This window comes from Convolutriloba macropyga, chromosome 13 (assembly GCF_964194025.1).
Source record: "Convolutriloba macropyga chromosome 13, txConMacr16.3, whole genome shotgun sequence".
Classification (NCBI taxonomy): Eukaryota; Metazoa; Xenacoelomorpha; order Acoela; family Convolutidae; genus Convolutriloba; species Convolutriloba macropyga.
In genome coordinates this window covers 35,272,841-35,289,294 of record NC_134480.1, presented here as the reverse complement: position 1 = coordinate 35,289,294, position 16,454 = coordinate 35,272,841, and positions in this window count along the sequence as shown.

Below are 16,454 nucleotides of genomic sequence, written 5' to 3'. Positions count from 1 at the left end.
ATTGTTAATGCATCACAATCCAACTCTATTGGAACCTACTGGGTAGTGCTAGCTAAACGGTATGCATACCCAATAATATATTTCGCAGATCCATTGGCTCTACCCATGACTACCTACAAGGATATTTTTAACCGTTTACAACACTGTAAAGACTTGGAGATAATGATGGATATCATGGAACATAGAAGAGACATTCAGTCTCCATTGCAATCCTCAGACTCCCAGCTTTGTGGTTTATTTTGCATATATATTGTTCATTATTTTTATAGTGAGAAATTTCCATTCATTCCTGATGTAAATGAATTAGAGTTGCTAGCTTTTGTAAAACAAATGAAGTAAAAGTTAATTTAATTTTGAAACAACAACATTTTTTGAATATCAATTTTTACAAAATTGAAAGGTTATGAAAGAGTTTGAGGTTTCTCGCACAAAACTCCGGTGGCCACTAAGCAGAATATCCATTATCTGATAAAGAGTTGAGGAGTGTTCACCTTGCATAAGCTGGCAAAATCGTTTCAAAGATACATCAGGGACTGTAGAAGAACGTTTGTTGGCCGTAAAAAAACTAATAGATTTCGCTGTTGCCTCACTCAAGGGTGCTGGAAGTTGTTTCTGGTTCTTGGTAACTGAAGAAGAAGTTGATTTTGAAAGGTACTCAACAGCAACATGTAGTCGTGAAATTATTGTACCACGTTTAACAAAGTCTTTTTGCGTAGGCTGAGTAAGTAATTTGAAACAGTTAACGAGACACGGTATCACAGCAGGTACATAAAAAGAATCGAATATATTATCATCCTGCGAACCAAATTCATACATAACATGATAATGATTGGAGCCAAATGTACAACCTTCGATAACTGTTGCAGATGAATGATAACCATATGCATAATTTTCAATTGTTGTGTTTTCAAGTTTTAGTTCCGTCTCACAAATTTTGTACTTGAAACGTTTTTGAAATTCTTGAAATAATCGGGACTGTTCTCATACATTGCCTCAACCATAGCAAACAAAAACGAAAAAGCTAATGAACAAACTATGAAAGCATAAACAATGACAGGAAGCAAAAGGTATAATAGAAATTATTCCGAATCCTCATCGACTTTTACAGACGTTTTTGGTATTTTCTTTTGGCGCTGAGTTGGTGTTTCGCCGGCTCGTTTTGCTGGACGTTTTGAGTCATCAGTTGAATCTGGTTTTAGAAGTGAATCGATCAAGCCAACTGGTTGATCAAGCATTTGTTCTAGTTTTTCAATGTTCTGACATATCAACCGGAACTCTCGCGCCGAAACTGTAATTTTTTGATTGAAATCCCGATTGACGTGTTTACTATCACGTTTGAACAATTTCAAGGATAAGTAGGTGCCAGTGGTATGATAAGTCTTAACAGCAGCCCTAACAAGCCGTTTTTCATTGAGCGAGAGATCCAAATGAAAGTCGCTGTACTCAGCATCCTTAGACAAAACATTACCCATAATGTTGTATATATCGAGGCAAACTGTATCAAAGTAATCTGAAATGATGAATGACTAATACATTACTGTTTGCTGGAATGTAAACAATTTTAAAACCCACGCCAAAATGTCTAGAAAATATAACAGCTGAGCAAACAAACCCACCCACCCTAGCGTGTACACAAATCTATACTCATCTATATCAGTTCTGATGTTTATACGAAATATGAAATTCAAAAGATCGGAAAAAATATACCCTGCTGAATCAAGACCCATTCAATGTCACAATTGTCCAAGGCAATTTAAAAATTTCCATTCACTAATGCAACATCGCCGGGCCAAGCACTATAAAGGCCATAGCAGAAAACAGTTTTACATGTCTCGACCTTTAAATCTAAAAACTGAAAAATTTTCATTAGCAATGGATAAATTAGCTCGCCTCCTCGAGTCTATCTATATTTCCCGAGAAAACCCCAATTCAACTTAGTTCAATATGAGATAGTTCTACTTATAGACATGACGGAATAATGATGAAATGGCTAAGTCAAATAAACAAAACCGTCTGCAACAATTTTTCAATCTATCCGCCATTGTTCTTTCTTGTTGTTCAATATAAGTTTTGTGAAAATTGTTTAGTTCTTGGGCACACTTTTTACATTACTGCAAGTCTTTTGTTACTTAACCTTCCTCTTGAATTTGCTTTTATCCTGCTTTTCCTTGCAGTTCCATACCACATAAAAAACAATTTTTCAGTTCTGATCTTACTAGAATTGGTTCTAGACTCTGCTGTTAAGTCTTTTTAAAAATTTCTTTGAAAGAAAACTGTTTGCTTTGTTACCGTTTAAATCCGTAAAATCGGAACAAAAACATCTCAATTGTTTATCCATCATCTGCAATATGGCTGCTGAGTATTTAGAAATTGCAAAGACAAGTGAGCGAGGCACTCGAACCCTTGTGCGAATGTGTCACAACTTCAAAAATATTGTCCTTGTGCAGGAAAGCTTTGATGACAAGACAGAATTATGGCACATAAAAAAAAGCTTTATTGTTCCAGTTAATTACGTTGAACCAATACTTCAATACACAAAACAGAACGATTTATTCCAACTTACAAAAAAACGCCAGAAAAATCGTTAGCCCAAGAAGAGTCAACGTATGGTCATCGATATTATGGATGTATTACTCCCATTCAAACAAAAAAGCAGGATGTGAAAAAATTGGCGAAGCGAACAAGAAAACTTTTTGCAGACTATGATCATGACTGCATTGAAATCTGGAAGAATCAATTGGGGCAGCTAGAAGAAGTTGAGCAAATATCTGGTTTTTGGAATTTTGATCAGTCGCCATGTGATGAAACCAAAACCCCAGAAAGCCTCCCGTTGCTTGCCAACAATTTTTCTGATGATGTCAGTATCGATGAAACGCCTCCTTTGAGCCAATGCTATGCCCCCGTCAAGAAGGTCATCAAGTTATCTCGACTCTAAACAAAACAAACCTACCTTAATCTCATTGTGCATATTGAACATTTCATTTGTTGCTGTTCATAGTGTTCCAACGTATGAACTTTGTAATTCCTTCTTTAAACTAGTTCTTAATTTAATTTTCTCTAACAATCAATCTTAGCGCTAGACATTGCTTGATTTTTTGAGAGATGGATTTAGGCGATGCGGCGAAATTCAGACATTGAACAGACAAGTATGTGAGACATTGCGGTAAACAAATAAGCAAAAACAAAACGAGTTGATATAATCCCAGTTAAAGCTTGGATTTTTTTCACATCATGACAAACAGTCAATAAACATATTTCACCAATTGCTATTATTCAGTAGAGAAAGTGAAACAAAACTAGGCTATGTAAATAAGAAGTAAAACTGTGAGCTCAGAATCAACTGTGATGAACCAACAAAAACTAGCAAAGCAGGTAAACAAGTGCATCTGTGATATTGACACAACAGTCTGGTAGACTTGCTGCCCCCCAACCACTATTTGTGGAGCAGTAGCTTTCAGTCCCAAAAGTAAACAAAAAAGACGCGCACTCTGATTGGTTGAGAGTGTTGTAAACATGTGTCCCCTTCAACAATAAATTTTTCTCATTTGCTTTTTGCCTTAACTTTCAACTCAAGTTATTGAAATAATTTTCAACAATCTGATCAAAACTAATCAGCAACAGCAAAAAACTTTATTTCTTTCTTCTTGAAAAATTTCACCCCAGTTTCTTATTTGTCTCAAGTTCTTACACCTGTAATGAATTCAGAGAAGTCTAGAGTTTGCAAGAAGACACTTTCGGACAAACGAAGCTTACGTCGGCACATGAAAGATGTGCATAAACATTATGCACAAACAAACGTATTTGTGTGCGATGAGTGCTTATTTGCTAATGAAAAAAATGTCGAGCTCGAGACGCATATGAGACAACAACACAACTCAACCCACCCACGCTATTGCCTATACTGCAACAAGTTTTTCACAGAAAACCTCAAGTACGTGGAGCACATGAATACAAATCATGGACTGCCAGTATGGGATGCTGATGCTGAAAACAATCAAAATTTGTGAATTCTTCAATCCGAGCAAGCATTCGGCGGTGTGTTGAAAACATATGACATACCAGTGGGAGAGCATGAAATAGACTTGCTTAGTTTCATGCGTAGCAAACGTGATGAGATTGAAAACGTTGTTCAACTCAACACCCAAAATCAAGCACAAAAACTTCAGTTTAGCGCACTGGTACAACTCACAAAACCATCGAATGATTAAAACGTTAGCAGTCAGCCAGATCGCATCAAAAAATACATCAACTCAAAAACGCAGCGGGTCGACTGCACAGGCTTGCGCAAATCCTGTTTCGCTGGAATGGTTGAACAAATGCTGCTCGCACTGAACAACTCTGCATCCCATGGTAGCGGTTGGACAGTAGATAGAATTGAAAACATTGAACTGAGACTCGCCAGGTCAAAGCCGATCGCAGCATCGTCGTATTTGGCCTTGCCTACTGCACTAGCAAAAAGCCAGTACCTGCTGAATATTCGCAACCGACCGACAAGACGAGAAATGTTTTCTTTACTGCTATACAGCTCAATTTCATAAGACATTTGGGCCACAATTGATACCGCCTAATGTTCCATGGAGACAAAAAACAAATCCAAACATGTACAGTTCGGAAAATCTGCGAGCAAAAAAACCAGTTGGTGAATTCATGATGCCTATAGCTTTTCACCAAATGGAAAAATTTGAAGAGCTGAAGCAGGTACGCGGTAATGTTTTCCGACACTCGAATAAGAAACAGATTCCTTTCCGCATATCAAATAATCGAAATTTTAGTTTCAACCTGGATCTGCTCTTGCTAAGTGATGGTTCAATGCATCACTATGTCCTGATCACCAACATCAGGGGGCTTATCCATAAGTATCTTGGAAAAAACCAGCGCGTTGACAATCATTTGTGTCGTAACTGTTTCCATATCAGCACTTCATTGGATAGACATGGGAGACATGAAGAAATTTGTCATCAAAACACGCAAGCAATAATAAAAATGCCCAAAGTGGAACAGCAAAACTTTGAATTCAAAAATGTTCAAGCCCGATGGTTTGCACCGATAGTTGGATTTTTCGATCTGGAGTCAATAATTGAACCAGTTGTCCACAATTACAACACACAACAAAACTCAGTTACTAGGGCATTGGAGGAACATAAACCATGCAGCTATGCTCTTCTCTTCGTTGCTTTGAATGAAACAAAGTCATTTTACTTCGACCTCAAATGTGGTCCGAATGTCATGGTTGAATTTGTTAAGTCACTGGAGCAGATTGCTAGGGATATACACGATGTGAAACAACAACACAAAAATTTTTCCGGCGAACCAACAATCACTAAAGATGAGGCTACCATGTGCTGGATTTGTAAAACCGAACTAAATACATCTTCAAAAGATCCCATTGTTCTAAACCATTGTCACTTCACAGGAAAATTTCTGGGATGGGCACATGCGCAGTGCAACTTGAAACGCAAAACTTTAAACTTCACACCACTATTCGCTCACAACTTGGCAAACTACGACCTTCATCACGTAGTATTGGCACTGCAAAACCTGAATGAGAAAAATACAATTTCGGTGATGCCAAGCACAAGTGAGAAATTCATCTCATTGCAAATTGGAGTGCATATGAAAACAACACAAAACAAGAAAGGTGTTTCGACCAGTCAGTATGAGTATATCAGACTATTGGACTCATTCAAATTCATGAATGCGTCGCTCGACAAGTTGGTGCAGAACCTGCCAGCTGATCAATTCACCTTATTGGAACAACATTTCTTATCTTGGCCAACGAAGTCGGTAAATTTGTTAAAACAAAAAGGCTCATTCCCTTATTGCTTCGTCAATAGCTTTGAAAAATTACAAGAGGCTCAGCTTCCCCCTCTCAATAAATGGACAAACAGTTTGCAGCAGTACGAGGTAACAGTGAGTGAAGATGATTACAAGCGAGCCATAGAAGTGTTCAATTTATTCGAGTGCCGGAACATTGGTGACTACTACAATTTGTATTTGACAACAGATGTGTTTCTCCTCGCTGCAGTAGTACTGTGTTTTCGAAAAGTTTGTTATGACACGTATGGACTCGACTGCTGTCAGTACTACACCGCTTCCAACTTGTCAGGGGATGCAATGCTCAAAATATGCGATCCCAAATTACATCTTCTAACAGAGAGAGAACACCTTGACATGGTTGAAAGTCTCATAAGAGGAGGCGTGAGCTCGGTTTACAGCAAGCGGCTTTGTCGCGCAAACAACAAGTTTCTTTCGGACTACAAACCAAAGACCATTTCTTCGTTTATAATAATGATCGACGCTAATAATCTGTACGGACGAATCATGGAAAAATTCTCCCTACCCCTCCATGATTTCGAAATGTTTGACAAAAGTGAATGGACCAATGAGCAGGCCCAAAAAATTTTGCGCCAAATATTGAATACGCCTGATGACGATGAAGTGGGATACATAGTTGAAGTCGATTTAAGTTACCCCGACAGCCTTCACGATCTACATTCTGATTTTCCTTTGGCACCCACAAAAGAAGCGATTGATGAATGCTGGCTCAGCGAGTACCAAAGCAGCTTGTTGGCCGATATGCAAATTAGAAAACCCCCGCAGGTGAAAAAGCTCATTCAGACGCTGTTTGATAAACAAAATTACACACTGCACTACCAAACTCTCCAACTCTATGTCGAACTAGAATTGGTTGTGACCAGGCTCCATAGAGTGCTTTCACTCAAACAGCAAAAGTGGCTCGCCCCATACGTGAAACTGAATACGGAAAAGTGAAAGCAAGCAAAGAATAAATTTGAGGAAGATTTTTTTAAATTGATGGTTAATTCGTCCTTTGGAAAAACTTGTGAAGGAAAGCGAAGCCAAATGAAAGTCAAATTAGACCGCACTGAAGAGGAAACGCTAAAGTGGACAGACAAGCCCGAGTACCAATCGTCAAAAATTATTAGTGAAGATCTTTTCACTGTATGCCTTCAGCAATCGGAAATACTATGGGACAAGCCAACCATAGTGGGTGCCTGTATATTGGACTTGGCAAAAAAGTTCATGTTCGAGTTTCACTACAAAGTAATGAAGAAAAACTTTAACTGCAATTTGCTTTATTCAGACACAGACTCCTTTGTATATGAGGTGCGTTCACGAGACTTCTTTGCAGAACTACAGCGGAAAAAGTCGGTCGCTGAGCAATTCGATTTCGCAAACTTTCCACCAGAACACCCCATGTACAGCAGGGACAATGCCCGAGTCACGTTAAAGTTCAAAGACGAAATGGGAAGCAAGCCAATTGCAGAGTTTTGTGGTCTGAAGCCGAAGCTGTACTCAATCAAGCTCGCTGAAGGCAAGTATAAGTCTTTTTTCAGTACCACTGTATCGCCATCCAAACGCAATCATTCTATAAAAACAAGCGCGCATTAGGCATTCAGATAGTTCAAGTTTTTTCTGCAGGCAGGAAAGCTCGGATGAATTGCAAATGATCAAGTTTTTTTTCAGGTCCTGCTAAACAGTCAGCAAAAGGAGTCAGCCAAAAGATGCCCGCCGCAGTATGACCCATGAGCTGTACAAACGAACTCTTTTGGGCGGCGAGGTGGTGCGTTTGCTGAACACTCGAATAGCTTCAAGCAACCACAGGCTCCACACAATTGCTGTAAACAAGAAGTCTTTGTCAGGCTACGATGACAAGCGGTTTATTATGAGTGACCAAGTTTCCATGCTGCCCTATGGTCATCGTTCGATACGAGAGGATATGTTCTTCAAGTCAATAATGAATGAGCCCGATTGGGGCGCGGATGACTGGGGCGAAAGCGAGCACAAAAGCAGGCAGCAGGCTTCGGTAGCTGGGCAGCAGGCGCTGGAAAGCGAGCAGCAGCCGCAGGAAAGCCAGCAGCAGGTGCTGGAAAGCAGGCAGCACCAGCAACAACAGTACAAAAACAAGCAGCAAACACAACAAACAACAAACATTCCACATTCAAGCAGTATTCTCAACACAAGTTTAAACTCAATTCCCGACCCAGGTTTTCACCAGCAAAAATATAGCGAGGACGAATTGAGTCAAAATTTGGTAAATTTTGACAATTTGTCAGAGTTATCAGACAGTGGATCCTCTACAGACCCAGCTTGTGATGGTTTTATACTGAGTCAAGCGGTAGAATCAGACACAGAGAGTCAACAAGTGGAGCAAATGGCTCTACCAGATCACAGGCAAAACAAAAATAAAAGACAAAACATGAGAAAAGCTAGAATTTCGAAAGCGAAAAAACGTCGAGCTGTGATAATGGACTCAAGTAGCGAAGATGAGTAAACTAATACGTACCTCATTGATGTAGTAGACTTTGTTGATTCTCTTCATCTTGGCTGTGGAACAAAGAAAAAGGTAGTTTACTTCACCCCCGGTGAAACTAAACAAAACCTTTTTCCCTCCTCGCTTATCTAATACCTTTAATTTTTTTTATATAATCTGTGGCACTCGTAAATTTTTGTGATGATGGTGCTTGTTAATCAAGATGGTTTCCGGGGTACTAAATCGGTCATCACAACCCCGAGTGCCTAGGTTGATCAAACGTGGTTCTTCCCCCTTCAGTCCCTGGTGTACTTTAGGCCTTGTGATGTCTAATTTATACTTTATATATATAATAGCTCAGTGGAGTTAGGGTAATTGACACTGTTGCTAAACGTTCTAAAAGCAAGTGTTGAGCACAAAACACACTGACACACATTGAGAGAGGCAGTTTTTTAAAAGCTTACAATATATTCAAGTATCCAAGCCAGATTCTTCTAAAAGCCAAAGTTGCTACCCTTTATCCGGTTCATATAAATAAAGGAATGATTTAAACAGAAAAAAAACCGGATAGAGCATATAGTTCCCACCTTTAACCCATGCAATAACAAGTTTTTTTACTCAATGGTTGCGTAGAGTGATATGAGGTTGTCCGTTTGCACCCTCTTGAATAACTCGATCTTGAATATCAAAAACCCTCGCATTCCTGCCTTTTCCACAGTGGCAAATATGGAGGTCAATGAACCCACGGTTGAGACACAATTTAATAGCTTAAACAAAAGAAAATTAAAACAGGTTTTCCTGCTTCATAGACTTTTTCAATCTATAACCAGAGTCATTTCAAAGTTAAGAGACCAACTCTGTTGAAACGTTTGTCAATGCTGTCATTTGACAAAATTTCATTAAACAAATAGAAATTTCAGGAAACTCACGTCTTAGTGGAATCTTCACATTTGGCGGAACCATCTTGAATGTGGTAGCAGATATCTATTAATGACAGGTGTCTGATCCTGACTGAAAAAACAGGTTCGTCCATTTAGTTGAACAAGATTTTTTGTTAATTGACCCCCACTCCCGCAAACAGATATAAGAAATTTAAGGTCATTGAAGCCCAATAGAACACACCAAATGTATTCAACCTTAAAAAATGTCAGAATTGTTCTATGATTTACATCTATTAGTCTATTAAAATTACACGATGTCCAAGGATTAAAAAGAATTTGAAAAAATGATTATACCTCTTTCTAGTATTTTTGCCAGTTTCTACTATCAGTTCTCACCTTTATATATTCCATGGCAAACGTTTTCTTTCGTTGAAAATTGTAAGAGGGGGCTTGTGCTGCTCGAAAACTCGCGAATTTCTCAATTTGTTTCAGAAATTTTATCTAGAACTACACTACTGTTTGTTTGAAATCTGTTGAAATCCCCTAACTCAAGAACTGTTTGGTGAAATTTCCCCCTACCCTCTTATTTACAGGACATTGTGAATTTACTTTCCTCTTCCCCCACCTCCGCCTCCACCTCCACCTCCACTTCCTCCCCCACCTCCACCTCCACCTCCCCCACCTCCACCTCCACCTCCTCCCCCACCTCCACCTCCACCTCCCGCACCTCCACCTCCACTCCTCCCCCACCTCCACCTCCACGTCCTCCCCACCTCCACCTCCACCTCCTCCCCCACCTCCACCTCCACCTCCACCTCCACCTCCTCCCCCACCTCCACCTCCCCCACCTTCACCTCCACCTCCACCTCCTCCCCCACCTCCACCTCCACTTCCTCCCCCACCTCCACCTCCACCTCCCCCCACTACTTAATGAAAATTACTCTGTTTGGAAAAAGAAAAGTATTGAGAAATTCGCTTTCGATTATTGACTGGTTTCCTGGAGATTGAATATAAAGCGAGTGAGTCGATCAAAAGATAAACTGTTTCTTTCTCTGAATATTTAAGGTCTGGCTTTATACTAACAAATTGATCAACTGATCCAGAGCTGCTTAAAGGAAAATGATAAAGTTTAATTCTGGAGCACGATGTATCACACAATTTTGATCTAGACAATGTTTTTTTAAACCCCTTTATGTGTTTTTTTAAGCCAAAAATGTTTTCAAGCTCGTTTCCCTGAGTCCCCCAAACCCTTTTTAGGTTCCCATAATCGTGAATTTTTGATCTGTCGGCAAATTTTTCTAAGATCTTGCCGCAAAAACCTAGTGGGGGACCAAAAAACCGAAAATTTGGAATATTTTTGGCTAAAAATCTGTTTAGGTTTTGTTAAAAGCGGATAAATGCACGCTTAAAATTTGCGGCGGCGAACAATAGTGTTTCTAAGTGACTAAATTTACGTCGTAAAACAAGGTCTAGCTAAAGCGCATTTGTCTAGCGCTGAACAATATGGCGGGAAATTAGCAAAATTTGCAAAGAATTAGAACTGGTTTCAATTAGCCTAAGAAAATTTTAGACGAATGAAATAATAATATAGCACCATAAAATCTTAAAAAAACTGACTAGAACCTAATAATAAGGGGGACATTTTATTCCAATTTCTAAAAAATTTAGACGTCCCACCCCGGTGTTGTTGGGCCGAGAAAATCAGGCTTCCAAAAATGTCCGTCCCCCCCCCCCCCGGTGAGGTTCTAGTCATATTTTTATACTACTCAAAACCGTTTCGAACTCCATAAACCACCATTTATTTTGGTTTCATAATACAATTAATAAAACATAATATTCTATGAGCATATAAAAACTTCTTTATTGCGAATTTAAACTGCAATTAAAAAATTAATCGAATGGTTTTGTTAGTGAAGCAAAAATTGCAAACTGATATCCGTATCTCTTGAAACAAATTTTCCACCGAATTAAAAATTAAATTGCCTAAAAGTTTTATCAACTGAATTTTTGACAACATTAAAAACAGAGATTCGAAGATTATATTCAGAGAATTCGACGTAACGACAAGTTTCACGCCCTAAATAAAACATGCCAACAATTTCATTCATTTTTCAAAGCAAAAAGAGCGTCGCTTTCTCGCGTTCTAAGACCGAAGTATTTAATATTTCTTCCAATGATAACGAAGAAGCGGAATATTACAATGATCCAATGATAACGAAGAAGCAGAATACTACAAAGCTGTATATCGTTTCAAGCCAAAAAAATGGAAAACGTATCTCGAGTTTAATGACTTTTTCATGGAACAACGTTTTTCTCTAACCGATAATCATTTTGATTGACTTTTTGCCCTTGGTATCTTAAATATCGAGATCTCTAGTCTATTTGTTGCATACTTTAATACGTTGAGCTTAATTGATGGCAGTTTATCACTAAAAAACCAAATTGTGTCAATATTGTTGTTTTTAAATCTCAATTTCTGAAGGTTGATCTATTTGTTTGAATTAGGACGGTCGGAGATTTGTGAATCTGAACTTTACTGGCGACAAATTTGTTTAATAGCATGCTTAATTGTTAACAGAATGAAAATAGATTTTAAATGGATTTTGGCACATTTAAAATTACCAAAACTGAAGATGTTTTCAGCTCTTTTAATGATGCTGATATAATAGTAATAAACTGTTCGTAGAGTCGAGAAAGAGTACAATTTTGAAATTAACAAAGTCCAAAACATTTGACAAGATCGACGCTATCAGGACGCGATTTGATCTTGTCTGGTTTGTTTTGAACATATAAGGTTTGTTTCCAAGAGTCGGAAAACTGTGCTAGTTTCAAAGTAGTTAAATTATGTGTTTTCAGAGGAAAATTTTCTGTGCGCAAAAAAATAGAGCCACAGTAAAACTTTCGATAATTAAAAAAAAACGGTTAAATCAAAACTGGTAATTTCAACTCCTGTTAATGGAAATAAATAGTACTGTGGAAACAAAAGACATAAGGGATGTTTAAATACTTGCAACGGAAGAATTACAAAGGAGGGTACTTTCTCTCGGATATGGAAAGTGCGAGTGAGGCCGAAGACGACGATGAACAATATAATAAGAAAAGTACACGAAACCGAAACATCTCAAAAAATCAAAATATCAAGAAGACATCGTTTTCGATCGGCTTTGGTCATCCGTCTGCCCGATAATGATCATTATCAGAACCTTTTCCGCTTAAAAACCATTTTCAGTTCTAGCAATTTGTATTGATAGCACTTTCCTGGTGGGACTTTTTCCTTGTCGCAGAGTTTTTTTTTCTGAAAATTATGTCAGTAATGTGCTGAGTTTCCAAATAATCGAAGAAGTTACAGCGGATTCAGCTATTTTTTTCCTATTGTTCCTCGCAGTTGAACCTCGCTCTGGCGTGTAGCTTTTTCACCACTTCTTTGAATTTCTTCCTCTTGTAATTTCAGCGCATTCCTTTTGTAACTCCAGCGCAAAAGAATCGCTCTGTAATTATGAGACTACTGAGGTTTGATACAAACAGACCCTGATAAATCCTGGTAGAGAAGTTGGGTGAAATTTCATCCGTAAAATTCTTATTTTTAATAGCCGAGTCCTCAATTCCAGGCGGCTATTATAGCGCTCCTAAATTTTTTAAAAATCAAAGAATTTGAATTGTATTGGGGCGCTGTCTTTTTTTAAAGATCTGTTCACACATTTTCTTGATTTTTGAAGTCAAATTTGAGTAGTGATTTTGGTATGAAAAAGCGAGTGGTTTTGCGGAGTGAAATTTTTTTGCTCTAATTTTAAAGTAGAGTGAGAAAACGGTGTTTAAACAAAAGTTCGCTTTCTCGCTAGTGGTTTTTTGTTCACATGTGGCCAGGCATTTTCACTCTGATTTTTACTGTTTTTTCAATTTTGTGGATCGGATTTTTTTTCTAAGTGGTTTTCCCAGTCCATTAATAGTTCATCCTAGGCCTAGTTTTTTGTTTGAACCAAATTTCTATTTCTCGTTTATGGTTTTTGGTTCACATGCGGCAGTTTGACATTGATTTTCTGTGGTTTTTTTAAAAAAAATTTTAACTGATTTTTTAGAATTGGTTTTCCCAATTCACTCATATTCTATTCTTGGTCTAATTGTTTGTCTAGTCAATGAAAATTCTTTGAATTGCACGTCAGGATTTGTCCTGCTATGTTTTTTACTTCGTCTAACAGATTTTTGTTTCGTCTTAACCTGACATCTTGAATTGACTTTTTCAATGACTTACTTCCCTAAAAAAATGACTTCTCAGCTCACTTATGGAACTTTAAATTTTATGAACATTTACTTATTAAAGGTCAATAGTGTGCATCTAAGTAGTGCCAAACATATATGCCCCTAATTCTTGATTACTAGAGTCTTGAGTTTTTGATTTCGAATATTATCTTTGGGATCTTTTCCGTTTGTGCCCCCCCCCCAGTACGTTATGCGCCCCCTAGTTACAGAGCACGTGCCATTACATAGTAGGTCATTATATAAAAAATATTGCACGTGCATCTGGGGGCTGCAAAAAATAAGCGCCCACTAAGCTGAGGGGGCACAAACGGAAAAGATCCTAATTTTGAAAAACACTATTAGGGCTTTCTCCTTATAGAGCATATGTGTCTCATAAAAATGACAGTCCGAAGCTCACCCAAAATGTCTAGTGGTCTATTAAAGGACTGGTGGTTGATATGTCTGTTTTATTTCTATAGTTGTTTCAATTCATGTAACGCCACAAGCGTCTATCGCGGCTATTTTCCGGCAATCTGCGGGCTATGTTTACAAAACTAGCGGGAAAGGTTTTAAGACAGCCAAATGATCATCTTCAGTTTTCACTCATTCACCACTATATGTAAATGTGATGCTAATAGAACTTCCATCAATTATGTACGTTATCTCATTAATTCAAGTTATCCAAATGAGTTTTTACCATTTAATTCATTGATAGTTGTAAATATCAAAGAAATTTTCGCAAGATCAATTTAGAATTATACTGAATTCTAAAATAAACATTGAACCCACACGTTACAGAAAAATTGTTTCTGAACGAATCAAGTGAATCGCCTCCTCGATTTTTAATACAGAAAATCATTTATTCTTCTCCTTTTTATTGAAGATTCAATGTTTCGTTCATGAAAGGTCAAGGTTGTTTTGTAACCTATGTCGCAAAGAGTGCATTTTGCTCTAGTAAGTTTATTCTAAATTAATTGTTTTTCCACTACTTTGGAAGTTGAAACTTTGAAGCTAATACTTGTAACTAAACAAATTCTCATCGCAAATTGAAAAGGAGAAGAATATGAGAACAAGAAGGCTCGATTGTTCTCTGCGTGGCACAGAATGTTCCCACACTCGCTTTTGAAAATACAATATTATATCAGAAAAAATTGTATTATCACCAAACAATTATTTTTATTGAGCTGTTACAAAAAAACTAATGTGATTTATCGGAAGTTTGAAACAGAATCAACAGAGATAATTATTTGAGTTTCCATTGAACGGAGAAACCAGAGTAAGTTTCAATTACGAAATAATTAGTTGCCCTAAAGTTATAATAAATATCAAACGAGTTTCCCTAAAATCTGTTGTAAACAAACACAGACCCTTTATGTTTAATTTTTTCACATTATTGACAAGTTTAATTGAGCTTGATCAGACTTTTTAATTGCTCTCGTAGAGAAGCAATTAGTGTAAACGTGTGTGTATATTTTATGCAAAATCTTTGCTTGACCCTTTTGAATTTTCGAGTGACTTTTACGCCCTTGACTTTTTGCGTTTTGCATGATTTAAAATTCTCTCTCAATCACAATTTCAAGCAGCTGAACTCAATTGCGGGCAATTTAATACGAAGAGTCCAATGAAAAGTGCGCCGAATCTGGTGCCATTTTTGAATTAATATCTAAATAGTGGCATATGTTTAGCTCTAATGTGGTTGAATGAAGCCCACTATTGAACTTTTTAGTCCCATTTAGGCTCCCCCTCCCACCAACTGAAGTCCCCTTTCCCCCTCTTCCTCCCCCGCAATCGATTAGAGCTCCCACTAGTCGTTCGAGAGCTATTCTTCCAATGTTTAGATGGTTTATATATAGATTCGTTTGTATAACTCTTTGAGAAATTCAGCATTCATTTAACAACTCAAAAGCCAGTTCTACGATTTCTGATTCCAAGTTAACTGTTTTTTACAATCTTTAATTTTTTCAGCAAGAACGTGTTTGTCAAAACTTTGGTCAATCTGGCTATAGAAATTTCAATAGTTTTCATAAAACAATATTGTTTTCATGTTTTATTTAGATATGAAAAACGAACTACAAAATTAGTGAATAAGCAACGGCTCTGCGTCATGTGTATTCAAAGAAACCGTCCAAATTTCACAAATTTTGTACCGGCAAATTTTCAGAAACGAAAATACTGGAACCTGAAACAATTTTATAATTGTCATAAGGGTTTTGATTTTGCTGCCTACTTATCAACGAGGCGCAATTGTATCATTTTTTCTAATGTTTTTCTTGCAACCTTTCATACACGTTGTTTTGGTACAATGAAGGACTCAAATAGCATGTAGAAATCTGTATGAATTAAGCAATTTTATAAACAATCAGCAAAAGCAGGTGATATGCATTGATTTGTTTGATAGTTTCATAAACACAGCAGGACAAGTCTTGTAAAAAAAATCAAGCAAAGAAGAAGAACAAATCTTAGCGCAGTTTGGCCTATTTGATTGACTTCATGACTTTTGACGTGTTCTTTTGCCTATAAATAAAGTAAATGGAGTTACGCAATAAAAAAGCAAGATTAAACATACTATTGGAAACTTGTGGACTTAAAGCAATCAAATATCATGTTTATTCACAGAGCAAGCTAATAAAGTTAAAACAAAGAAGTCTGTGCTGAGCTGAAAAGTGGGCAGAAATTAGCAAGTTTGGTTTGTTTTTCAAAACAGGTGCCGTCTCATTCCAAAACAAAACAAATTTTATGGCTTTAAGAAGAACAATAATAGAGATTATAAGAAATTCAAAATAATTATGGGACATATTGTTAGAGAAAAATTAGCAACAATTCTTTTTAAAGAACAGCGCAAATTGTTTCGTCACATTTTGAGAGTGGTTTTCCTTTGTGACAAAACTGAATTAATAATTTTATAGCTTTTAAAACTGTAGAATTTTAGAGAACCGTAAACTAAATAAGAGAAACGTCATAAGAAAGCCGATATCATTCACGTACGAGAGCTTCATATACTTTAAAGGATTTTCTTTCTGACAGAAAGACGGAACGTTCATCAATTACAGTTTATAAAAAAAAAC